Below are 10975 nucleotides of genomic sequence, written 5' to 3'. Positions count from 1 at the left end.
AAACTTTTAAAGTAGGGAAATTCAGCCAAAAGAAACTGTGCTTCAGTACCAATCCCTTCTGAAATAGCTCAGGCCCCTTTGTGTGCTGCCAATATCTCTTTTTCAGTTGAAATATAGAGGATTTCATACCCTCTGTATCTTCAGCTTCAAAACCCTAGGGATCAAGCTCAAATACCCCCTGAGGCTTACTACCAGAGTCTTCAAGCAGGGTCGCTCTCCCTGGCTGCAGTGTGCAGCATGTTTTTCCAAACTGTATTCAGAATATGCATTTTCCAGAATCCTAAAACACCTCAGAAAGCTTGTGTTTCCCTTTTGTTAGTTGGTGAAGACACAGTAGTTAATTTATTGATTTATTGGATCCATTTTATTGATCCATTAGGATCTGATAGCATCTATTTTCCCATTTTATTCTTAAAACCTGGATCTCCTGTACAGATTCCTTGATCTTACTTTGCTTTATGGCAAAAAAAAAAAAAAAAAAAAAAAAAAAGGCTTTTAGAACAACTTGAATAATTTTATTTCCTTTCTTAAAACATACTTCTTTTGTGTTGCCCCATATGCTGATGTCTCCAATATACTGCAGGCATTCAGGAGCTTCCCCCATTCCAGTGCTGATCCAGAGTCTGGATCAGCCCATGATAAATGATAGGGCAGCATTTTCATCCTTGGGGCAGTTGATTCAAGGTATACTGGAATCCCCCTCACATAAAAGCAAAATGTGGCATGCATTGTGCTGCCAGAGGGATTGAGAAAAATGCACTGACGATGTCATTTGTGGCATGCAACTTGGCTGACTGATTCCAGTTGATATTGAAGTTCTAGCATGTAGTAGGGAACTACTTTCAAAATGTGTCCAATTGCTATTTCCTCACAACTAATATTAAATAACTTTTAAACATAATCAATCAGTCTGTTGCAAAGTTGAAGGGCAACCTTGAATTTCATGCACCTATGAAGCAACAGAAAGCATATACTGCCTTCATATTCTGAATATTGTGTGTTATGTCTATTTAGACACCTTAAACATGAAAAAAAAAAAAAAAAAAAAAAAAAGGGAATCCAGATGTTCATTTAGTTCAGATATCTGTTTTGCTACCAGGTAGCATGACCAAATAAAAAGCAATATAGAAAATCAATACAGACTGAAATTTAAAGTAAAACAAATAATTTCTTGTGGTTCTGTTTTGTTTTGTTTTTTCAATTCCTGTGTTTCATTTGTTTATTTTGAGAAATACATATGAATTGATGTAAAACACTTCAATATTCTAAAATACATTTTTAACAGAAACTTCTCTAATTCAAGGCTGTGCTTTGATATTTACTTTTTTTAACATTATACTTGCAGTGCAAGGTCTGCATTGACAATCAACAGTATAGGTAGCTGTACACCAACTATTCAACCAGAAACATAGAGTGTTCAGATGTAGGTATGTGTGTATAAACTACCAAAATGTCTGTGATTTGAAACTGGCATTGGCAAAAAGGGTTTCATGCATAGTCAATTCCAACATTTTATGACCACAAATTTTGTAGGGAATATGTGTAAGTATTCACCACATTCATGATTATGGAAACACATTGAAAGGTAAAATCCTTACTGCAGTCAATTCAGTAGAAAACAAAGCGGAAACTGTCTTTCCTTTTCCCTTTCCCTTTCCCTCTCCCTTTCCCTTTCCTTTTTATTCAATTACTCTTATTATTGTCAGAACAGCAAGATGTCTAACATATCAAAATGCTCCTTCTCTGCATACATAAGTCTTAAACCCTCATTATATAACTGGCCTCATATCTTACTATTTCTTCAGTAAAACTAGCTAATCAGTGGCCTCAGTCCTCAGTGTTTCTATGCTATTCCATTTCTTCTTTCTTGGCACTTGCAGAGGTTCCTGACTTGTATTTAACTAGGATTTTGTCTGTGTTCTGTCTTTCTGATGTATTTTTGAATGCACATCAGTCTGAATCGCTTTCAACTGCAACAGATTTGAACTGTACACCTTCAGTTACCGCTTGCAGGAAGACAATTTATAAAATAAAAATCTTGTTTAAAAAGCAAATAAAAATAACAATAACAACAACAACTAAAACTGCCCACAAGATTAAGCAAATGTTATCTTCCAACCTATCAGAAAATTTCTGATTGCATGTTCTGTCCAAGGCAATAATGCTGTAATCGGTCAGGAGTTCTGCCACCAAACAATCAGAAATTAGAATGGATTCCCACTGCTATTCCTAACAGAGCCACATACAGTCTGATCAGGGATAACTATTTGGAAACATTTTGCTTTGTTCCTTGAATGCTGCCAAGGTCTGACTCAGCAGAGCTCTTAGGCAGCTGCTTGTCTTTAAACCTGGCATTCACAGCTGTAGTGGATTTTAAATAACTGAACTGAATGAAAAGGAGTGAGTAGGTAATAGTATATGATTTCTTGTTGCACTCTGAGTGTCTACATTTAGAGAGTAAACTCCAAAATATTTGCTAGAGATAAAAATGAAAAATTGATTCCATTTTTTTTGTATCATTAGAAGAGTGGTCCCATTCAGACTTCATGTGAACTTTTATATATTATTTAAATCCATCAAACTGAGGGCACAAAAGGAAAAATATAAAGAAATTTCATCAGACTATAGTGCAAGATATGTAGCTGGGAGACGGAGACTCAGTTCCTAGGGCTGCCACAATGTATAGCTTATAGGCTTTGAAAACAATATAAAATTCAAATGTTAACATTTTATAAAATTCAAATGTTAACATTTTCTTATTTCAATATAGTTGTAGTTCCAGGTACAGTGTTTGTAGTTTCTCTTGCAGGGAGCAAAGATCTGTCATCTTTCCCTCTTTCCATCATGTTGCTCACAGTGAAGGAAGAAATAGGGAAAAACTGAAAGCTGTCTGGAACTACTTTTTCTCTGGCTTCCCACATTCATTTCAATATCTACAGGGAAACAAGCACTGCAGCACTGATGCAGTAGTTGGTCTACATTTTTCAGGTGTTGCAATGTTTCACGAGTAGATAAATCACAGCACTGTTTTCAATGGAATTAGTTCAGAGTGAAAAAGGCAATTTTTTCTCAATTAAAAATTAGTGGCATGGCACTAGCGAGCGATCTGTTAATGTGTTATAAACTCTATAACATTTAATAGTATGCAACATTTATGAAGTGAAGAGTGAAGTGAAATTTATGACTTTTGTAGTAGCTTATTCACAAGAGAATGTTTTTTAAGCTGATGTTACAGTTGATTCCTTCTCTTTCTATTATTTAATTTTTTAATTAAACCAAAGAAAATACACTTGAAAAAAAGCACAAATAATCTGTGGAACTTCTTGAAATAAGATATGGTGGGAGCTAATTGTATAAAAAGATTAAAAACAATATATATGAAAAACAAACAAACCAAGAATAGCATGCATAAATTCATGAAGAGTAGCTCATTACTGGCTAAAAACAATCTAAGTCAGAAAATATCTGAGCAACAGCAACATCTGAAAGCACCCAGAGGGCTGCTGCCTATACGCAGTACTACTTTTCCAGGCACTGGCCAGACAAACACTTAAGCCAAACTGGAGGAACAGTAATTCTCACATTTTGAGGAACAGGCAGTACAGAGAAAGGAAACACAACAGCCTACTGTGTGAAATCCCAACACAGAGAGTGTTAAGGCAGCATCACAGAGGCATCACACCTTTAATGCACATGCCTTTGTGCTCACATACAGGCAGCATAAACAGACACAGAACATCCTCACTATTCTACCATTTATTGATCTTCATCTGTCAAGAATCCCCAAAAACTATCACTGGCTAACAGAAGTCAGAGTAGCTCATAAGTTTCTTTATTGTTAACAGGCATCAGGATCTAAGCTCAGCATGATAAAATCACCAGCTCTCTGGCTATCTTGTCTGATTTTCCAAGTATATATTCTGACTTCCTGCATTTCTTGCAGGTCAACTTTGAAGGCTGTGCACTTCATCTCACCTTCTGACCCAGCCACCAAAGATTTGTATTGAAATGCAGTAGCAGGCCTTTCAAATGCCTGCTTCTTTCATAAGAGAATGGGCATTCTGAAAATAAAGCACTAAGTACTAGGGCTGAACAAATGCTGCCAAGTCAGATAAATAAAAAAAAAAAAACAGGTAGGTAAAAAAAAAAAAAAAAATGTCTGCAAGAAAATAAGCAAATAAGTGGAAAGCAAGAAGAGCACTAATTATGCCAATGGCTATGTTGGACCTAACATTAAGTTCTTCTAGAATCCTGTTATTCATGTTTAAATTCAACAGTTAGTATCTTGAAACAAAGTAATTCTTATGTTTTTATTTTTTAACTCATTGAAACCTACAGAAAATATTTTCACAATATTAGTTTCATACAAAAGAGATTAAGTGATGAGGAGATATGTGCAGGTATGTTTCTGTGATTTTATGCCTGTATTTATACATATTTAATCTCTCTTGCTCTTTTCAAAGCAAATTCTCCTTTTGTCACATCAAGATAAACATGGTTATTATTATGCATCCTTACTGCCTGTTGTTAGGTAGCACAGAGAATTTGGCTTGCAGGGAAAGAAAAAGAGATAAAGGTGATGTTATCAATTTCTGAAATATATTTCTTGTTACAACATTATATAGCGTAGGGTGCCAAAAGGACTTGCAGTCCATCAGAGAAAGCTCCCGTATGCCAGCACATTAAAGCAAGTAATGACTGGCTTAATATTGCCACATCAGTAGTGAAGTCTGTGGAGAAGAAATATGATTAACTCGTGTGTAACAAGATGAAAAGCATTAACATTTTTATGCCATTGTCCATTTCATCCTATGCCACATGTTCTGTTATTGTCTATCTTGTATTTCCTAAGCAACAAGAAGGCTGAAATTGAGTATCAGGATAGATTTGGGAACAAATCCCACTTCTTTACTAAACCAGTCCTTTATTCATGCATATCTATGCTAATTTCAATAATATTATAACTTGTGCTTGTCTTCAATACAATGTCCTTTTTCAACTGAGCTTATTTCTTTTCTTTTGAGTAGGTATTCGCATTCGATTATACAGCTGGAGTCTTTCAACAAGACTTCTTTCTTGGTAAGTTACCCAGACAGCTTTTCTGCAATTTTTTTTTTTTTTCATGCTAATACTGGGGGAGGTTAGATTAAAACTAAATATGAAGGAATAAAGTCTCCTTGCCTTCAGACTTGGGGGAATATCTAGGTTGTTTTTTGCATTCATTTCTTGCCTTGCTGTTTCTTATGATAGAATTAAAGAGAGGGGAAAAAAAAGGTCTATTTTTTAATAAATATCCTCATCTTTCTCAACTGAACTTATGTCTTCATTCACTATGAGATGTGAAGAAAAGCTGATATGAGATGATCAAGGTCAATTAGCAACCAGAAGGAGCCCACATAGCCTCTTGAATGTAACAGAAACACATCGTTTGAAGTAAATCAAGATACAAATTTGAGCCACTTTTTCATATCGTGTGAAACTCTGGGTGGTGTTTCAGTAAGGCTGGTATAAGAATATACCATGTGGCACCGGAGGTGCTTACAACGATAGAAAAGTCATCTGCCAAATACAGATATAAAAAGAAAACAACAGAGGGAAAATACCATGAGTCCAGGTAAGTTGGCACAGTTCTGACAAGAGGACTGTGCTGATTTATTTTAGTTAAAAGTTAGGCCTAGAAAGTGTGAAGGGTTCAATTGTCCAGTGTTCCTTCTTCATAAAATCTCAATGAATTTCACAACTTAGATTTAAGCTAATTAATTAATTTTGTGTTTTTGAGAACAGTTGGAAGGGTTTAATCAAATGTTTCATGATTTTTATATGGTAACAATGGCTAAGTTTTCCCACATATATATAGACTTCCTCCCCTATCTGTAGTCACTGACCACCCTGACTTCAGGAGAAACAATTTATTTTCAGTCTTTTGTGTAATCCAGACAAGAAAAGAGACTGCACTGGGAAATTTTGAAGAATTGCTGCAACAAACTTTGTGACTAATCCTTTCCATGCCCATGTGTACATGAGAATTAGTCATGGCTGTGATTGTATATTACTTCAAGATTAACCCTATAGCTATTTTTAACAGTCCAGCCTTCTTTTCAACCTCTGTCGAGGCTTGTGTAAAAATAATAAAAGAGTATATACACACTTGCACATGTATATACACATACATTTGCAAAATACCTCTCTACTTCCCTGTTATTAGAATCCTAAAATCATAGAATTGCTCAGGTTGGAAAATACCTTAAAGATCATTAAATCCAACAATAACCTAACCATACTACCCTAACTCTAACAGCCCTCCACTTAGTCATGTCCCTGAGCACCACATCCAAAAAGTTTTTAAATACATTCAAGGATGGTGACTCAACCACCTCACTGTGGAGCCTATTCCAGTGCTTAACAACCCTTTCTGTAAAGAAGGTTTTCCTGATATCCAACCTAAATTTACCCTTGGTGCAACTTAAGGCCATTTCCCCTCATCCTGTCACTTATCACCAGTGAGAAGAGACCAACCCCACTCTTGCTGAAGCACCTTTCATATATTGGAAAAGAGAAATAAGGTCTCTCCTCAGTCTCCTCTTCCCTACACTAAACAGCTCCAGCTTCTTCAGTCCCTCCTCATAGAGCATATTCTCCAACCCCTCACAAGCCTTGTTGCCCTTCTTTGGGCCTGCTCCAACACTTCAGTGTCCTTTATGTCCTGAGGTGCCCAAAACAGAACACAATACTCGAAGTGAGTCCTCACCAGTGCCGAATATGGGGACAAGATTACTTCCCTAGTCCTGCTAAATGCACCATTTCTGACACAACCCAGGATGCCATTGGCCTTCATTGCTACCTGGGCAAGCTGCTGGCTCATATTCAGCTGACTGTCCATCTGTACACCAAATCCTTTTCCACCAGGGAGCTTTCCAGCTACTCTTCCCCAAGTCTGTAGGGCTGCCCGTGGTTGTGATCAAAATACAAATCCAACACATGGCCCTATTGAAACTCATACAGTTAACCTTACCTACCTACAGACACCAACTACATTAGCAATAGCAATTGAACTTTTAAATTCAAATTAATTTGATCCTCCTTAGGCTTCACATAAAAATGGCTCATTTGCACAGCCTCCTGCTGCCTTGTACTTAAATCAGCCCCCTTTCCCCTAGAAACAGATGTGCAAATGAAGTCAAATTTAAGCTAGAACTAATTTTCACAGAAAGTCAGTTTCTGGATGAAAATGATAGAGGCTTTTCTTCCATTTCATTTATAGGTTGTTTGTCAATACTGTGAACACACTGGTGACGTATCCAATCAGAAGCTAGAAAGCTATGTTACTACAATACAATGCTAAAAGTGATGTGCTAAGTTTGGAAGTAAAGGAGCTCCAGTCTTCTAAATAGCAGGTTACTTCCTTTTCTTAGTGTTGCTTGAAGATAGCTTGGCATCAATACTGAAATTATTTTTTAAATTATTTTTCTGCTAAAAAGTGACACATCTTGGAACTGTCAAGGAGTATACATCTCTGTAGTCACATAAGAAGTTATCTCCTCCATCCTCTCCATCACTGATGTAGTCTGAGAGTCTGAAGATGCTCAGACTATAGATGCTTTTTTTTTTTTTTTTTTTTTTTTTTTTGCTTGAGTCTGAAATGAGGCAAATTAGTGACTATCCTATTGTTCAGAGCTTTAAGTGAATCAGCAAAGCCCAATATTCAAAGTTCATCTTGTTAAAAGCATTAGTTTGATTTGGAGTATTGAAGACAGATAACAGTATTTGCTGCTTTCAGTAACTCCCCAAGAAAAGGATTCCTTCATAAGCAGGGGAAATACTGCACAGAGGGAGCACTGCTGCTGCTGTCTGTGAAAGTTTTGTCTCTTCCTGTTCTGCCACCACAAACATTTGTGTTTTTAAATGCACAGCAAAGAAGACACTCTCTACATTTTCTCTGATAAGTTCAGAAGTCTCTAGCTAAAACACAAACAAAAAAGAGGCTGAAAAGCAATGGCATGGATAGCAGAATATTTAGTAAATGCTACTATTAAACATTAATAAAGTACAAAAGAACAAAATGCATTGCTGATAAAATGTTACAGAAATTAAAGTTCATAAATGATTTATTTTTTTAAAAGAAGTAGAGGAAGTACAGAATTTTTTTTTTTTCCTAAAATGCTATTGTAAGGCAGTTCTAAAGTGGAAAAAATAGTTTTTAATTAAATATCATATTTAATTACATATCATATTTACAATCATATTTGATGCATTATTAGCATATATATAATTAATTAATGTATGATCTGGAGCGAATCTTTGCAGAACAGTGAAGAGGCATCTCTGCAGAAACAACTAGAAATCACTAGTGCCTCTGAAGGATTTTTAAACCAGTCAGCTCCCCGAAAGTCTACTGGTGGGTGGGATCAGATGCTCTGTGAAACTTCTCACTTCTTGAAAAAAAAAATAAATAAAAGAGTACTTAGGTGATTAATCTTTAAGGTCTGAAGTGGCTTATGAGGGTGAGTTAATGATCAGTGGATTTAGACAGAATTGTGTATACAACCTAAAGCTTTGGACATCTCTAATTTGAATAGTCAAGCCTCTTACACATCAAAGAACCACAACACCGCACTTCAATTTCTTTCACTAAATATTCTCTTGGAATCAGCCTGTATTCCCACTGTAATCAAGAATGCTTTGTAACAAACTTTCTTTAACATAAAGGGAAGAATAAACTCTGCAGACTCACAGCTATTCAACATTATTCAACAAATGAACTTAATGTTCATTTCTAGTGCTGGAAATTTGGTGGTATGTTTTAGATTTGACCCTAAGACTACATCTCTCTCTCTTTCAGTGATTATTTGATTGAATCTCTCCCACCAACAGCATTCAGGAATAATAGGCCATGGTTCAGAGTCGCAGTATTTTCCTTCAGTCTTACCTGATACATTAACATTAGGCCAGTAGAATTAAACAGATCATGCCTGAACATCAGTAACTGAGCCTCTAAACTACCCCAAGAGACTGCTGACAGCTGCTGTATACCTCTCTGCTGACTGGTCTCCCCTTAACTTGTAAACTAAGTTATACCATGGATACACTATATTTATTGTGGCAACATTCTTAGTCTAACTCCTTACATGTACTTCTGTTGAAAATATAAGAATTGCTTTAGAAACTCAGTATAATAGAAGAGGAAGATTGAATGGTATTTGAGTCACAAAAATGAAGTTTAGGGGTACTGTTATATACATATATTGAGCTTACATTTTATTCAGATGTTTCTATCCAAGTATTCAACAGCTTTGAAGAAGAGTGGGACAAACACAAGAATCTTATTCTCCAAGGGTATCTTCCTGTACCAAAAATAAATAAATAAAATAAAATAAAATAAAATAAAATAAAATAAAATAAAATAAAATAAAATAATTGTAGGGTGAAAAAAAACTGTGTAGGAAAAAAAAAAAGCAAAAAAAAAAAAAAAAAGCTTCAACATTGCTTGTATGAATATTTATATATTTTCTTTACATTTTTCACTTAAGTATGCTATTTGTATCTGCTGTTGCAAGCTGCTAAGCAATGTATCATTGCACTGCAGAGGTGGCTGTATTTTCTTTGCTGTGCTTTCAAACTAAAATGTATAAGAGACTATAAATATAAGATTTTTGCAGTGGGCAAAGGGATACAGATAATTGTAATGGGAACACTGCTGCAGAATAAATTATAGTTATCTGAGTGCCAAATATTCAAAGTATATTTGAGTGGTGGAGGGACATGTTTGCAGCAACTACGCCAAGAAGATCCTTGTGCACATTCTAGAACAAGAACAGCAAAATTATGTTATTGACTGAATGAGATTATTTGTATCTTCAAGCAGATGGATTTCTTTAATCTCAGACAAATTGAACTGAGATGTCTCAGATAGGAGTACTGTAAAATATTCACATCAGGAAAAAAAAAAAAAAAAAAAAAAAAAAACAAAGGCCACTACGAAAACAAATTATATGGCTATCTGCCTTGATACAAAAAAGAATTTGAATCATGCTATACAACAGACAAGACATTTCCTGGGCCAGCTCCCTTACTGCATACAGGTTTTCCAAATATAACACCCAGAAAAATAATACCAGAAGATGAGAGTCAGGGACATATCCTTCTTGCTTCTCCATGGAAGGATTAGATATATCTCTAACAAGAAAAACTTTGAAGCTAACTCTTTCTAAAAAGTCTCTCTCTCTATATATATATATATAATATTTATATATATATATAATAATGTATTACAGAATTGTCCTGTCAACAGTAGGACATTAGCATGTGCTAATGAGTTCACATCTAATAATACTTACAAAAATAAATAAATTCTTATCATAGACCATGTTTCCTACACAAGAGATTAACTTCATAACTGAGGAAGCCTTGCTGTTGCTTTCAAAAGTATTCACCATAGTAATACCCCCAAGCTACTGCAATTGCAGTCTTATACATTTGAAAAAAATAAAATCACATAATGCCTGGACATCAGATTTTTGCACTGCAGCAGAACTTCTGTGTTGACTTCATCAAGAGAAATAAAATTTGTAATTTTTTAAATGTCTCAACAATAGTTACTCTGTATTTTAAATTGTGCACTTTGCTCTCAACTATTGTTAATGTCAGCCCGGGATGAAATGTTGCCATGTTTAGAAATTGGATTTGGGCTCCTAAATCAACGAAGTGCTTCTAAAAATGTTATTCAATTTGTTTCTTCAAAAACTCTCACTAAATGGCTTAAATCTGCACTCACATAATCTCAGAGTACCATAAAATCTCGTCTACATATGTGCGTATTTAACATTTTGTACAGAACATATATACTTAAAAAAAGACTTTAATAAATTGTTATAGCTGAAAAAGTCATATATATCTACATTTTTTGTGTTTTTTTTTTTTTTAATAATATTTTTCTCTTTTCTTAAAGAATATTAGAAAGAAATGGTTTTAAATCAAA

Source organism: Tympanuchus pallidicinctus, unplaced genomic scaffold (assembly GCF_026119805.1).
Source record: "Tympanuchus pallidicinctus isolate F22 unplaced genomic scaffold, pur_lepc_1.0 scaffold5, whole genome shotgun sequence".
Classification (NCBI taxonomy): Eukaryota; Metazoa; Chordata; class Aves; order Galliformes; family Phasianidae; genus Tympanuchus; species Tympanuchus pallidicinctus.
This window is presented reverse-complemented; position numbering follows the sequence as displayed.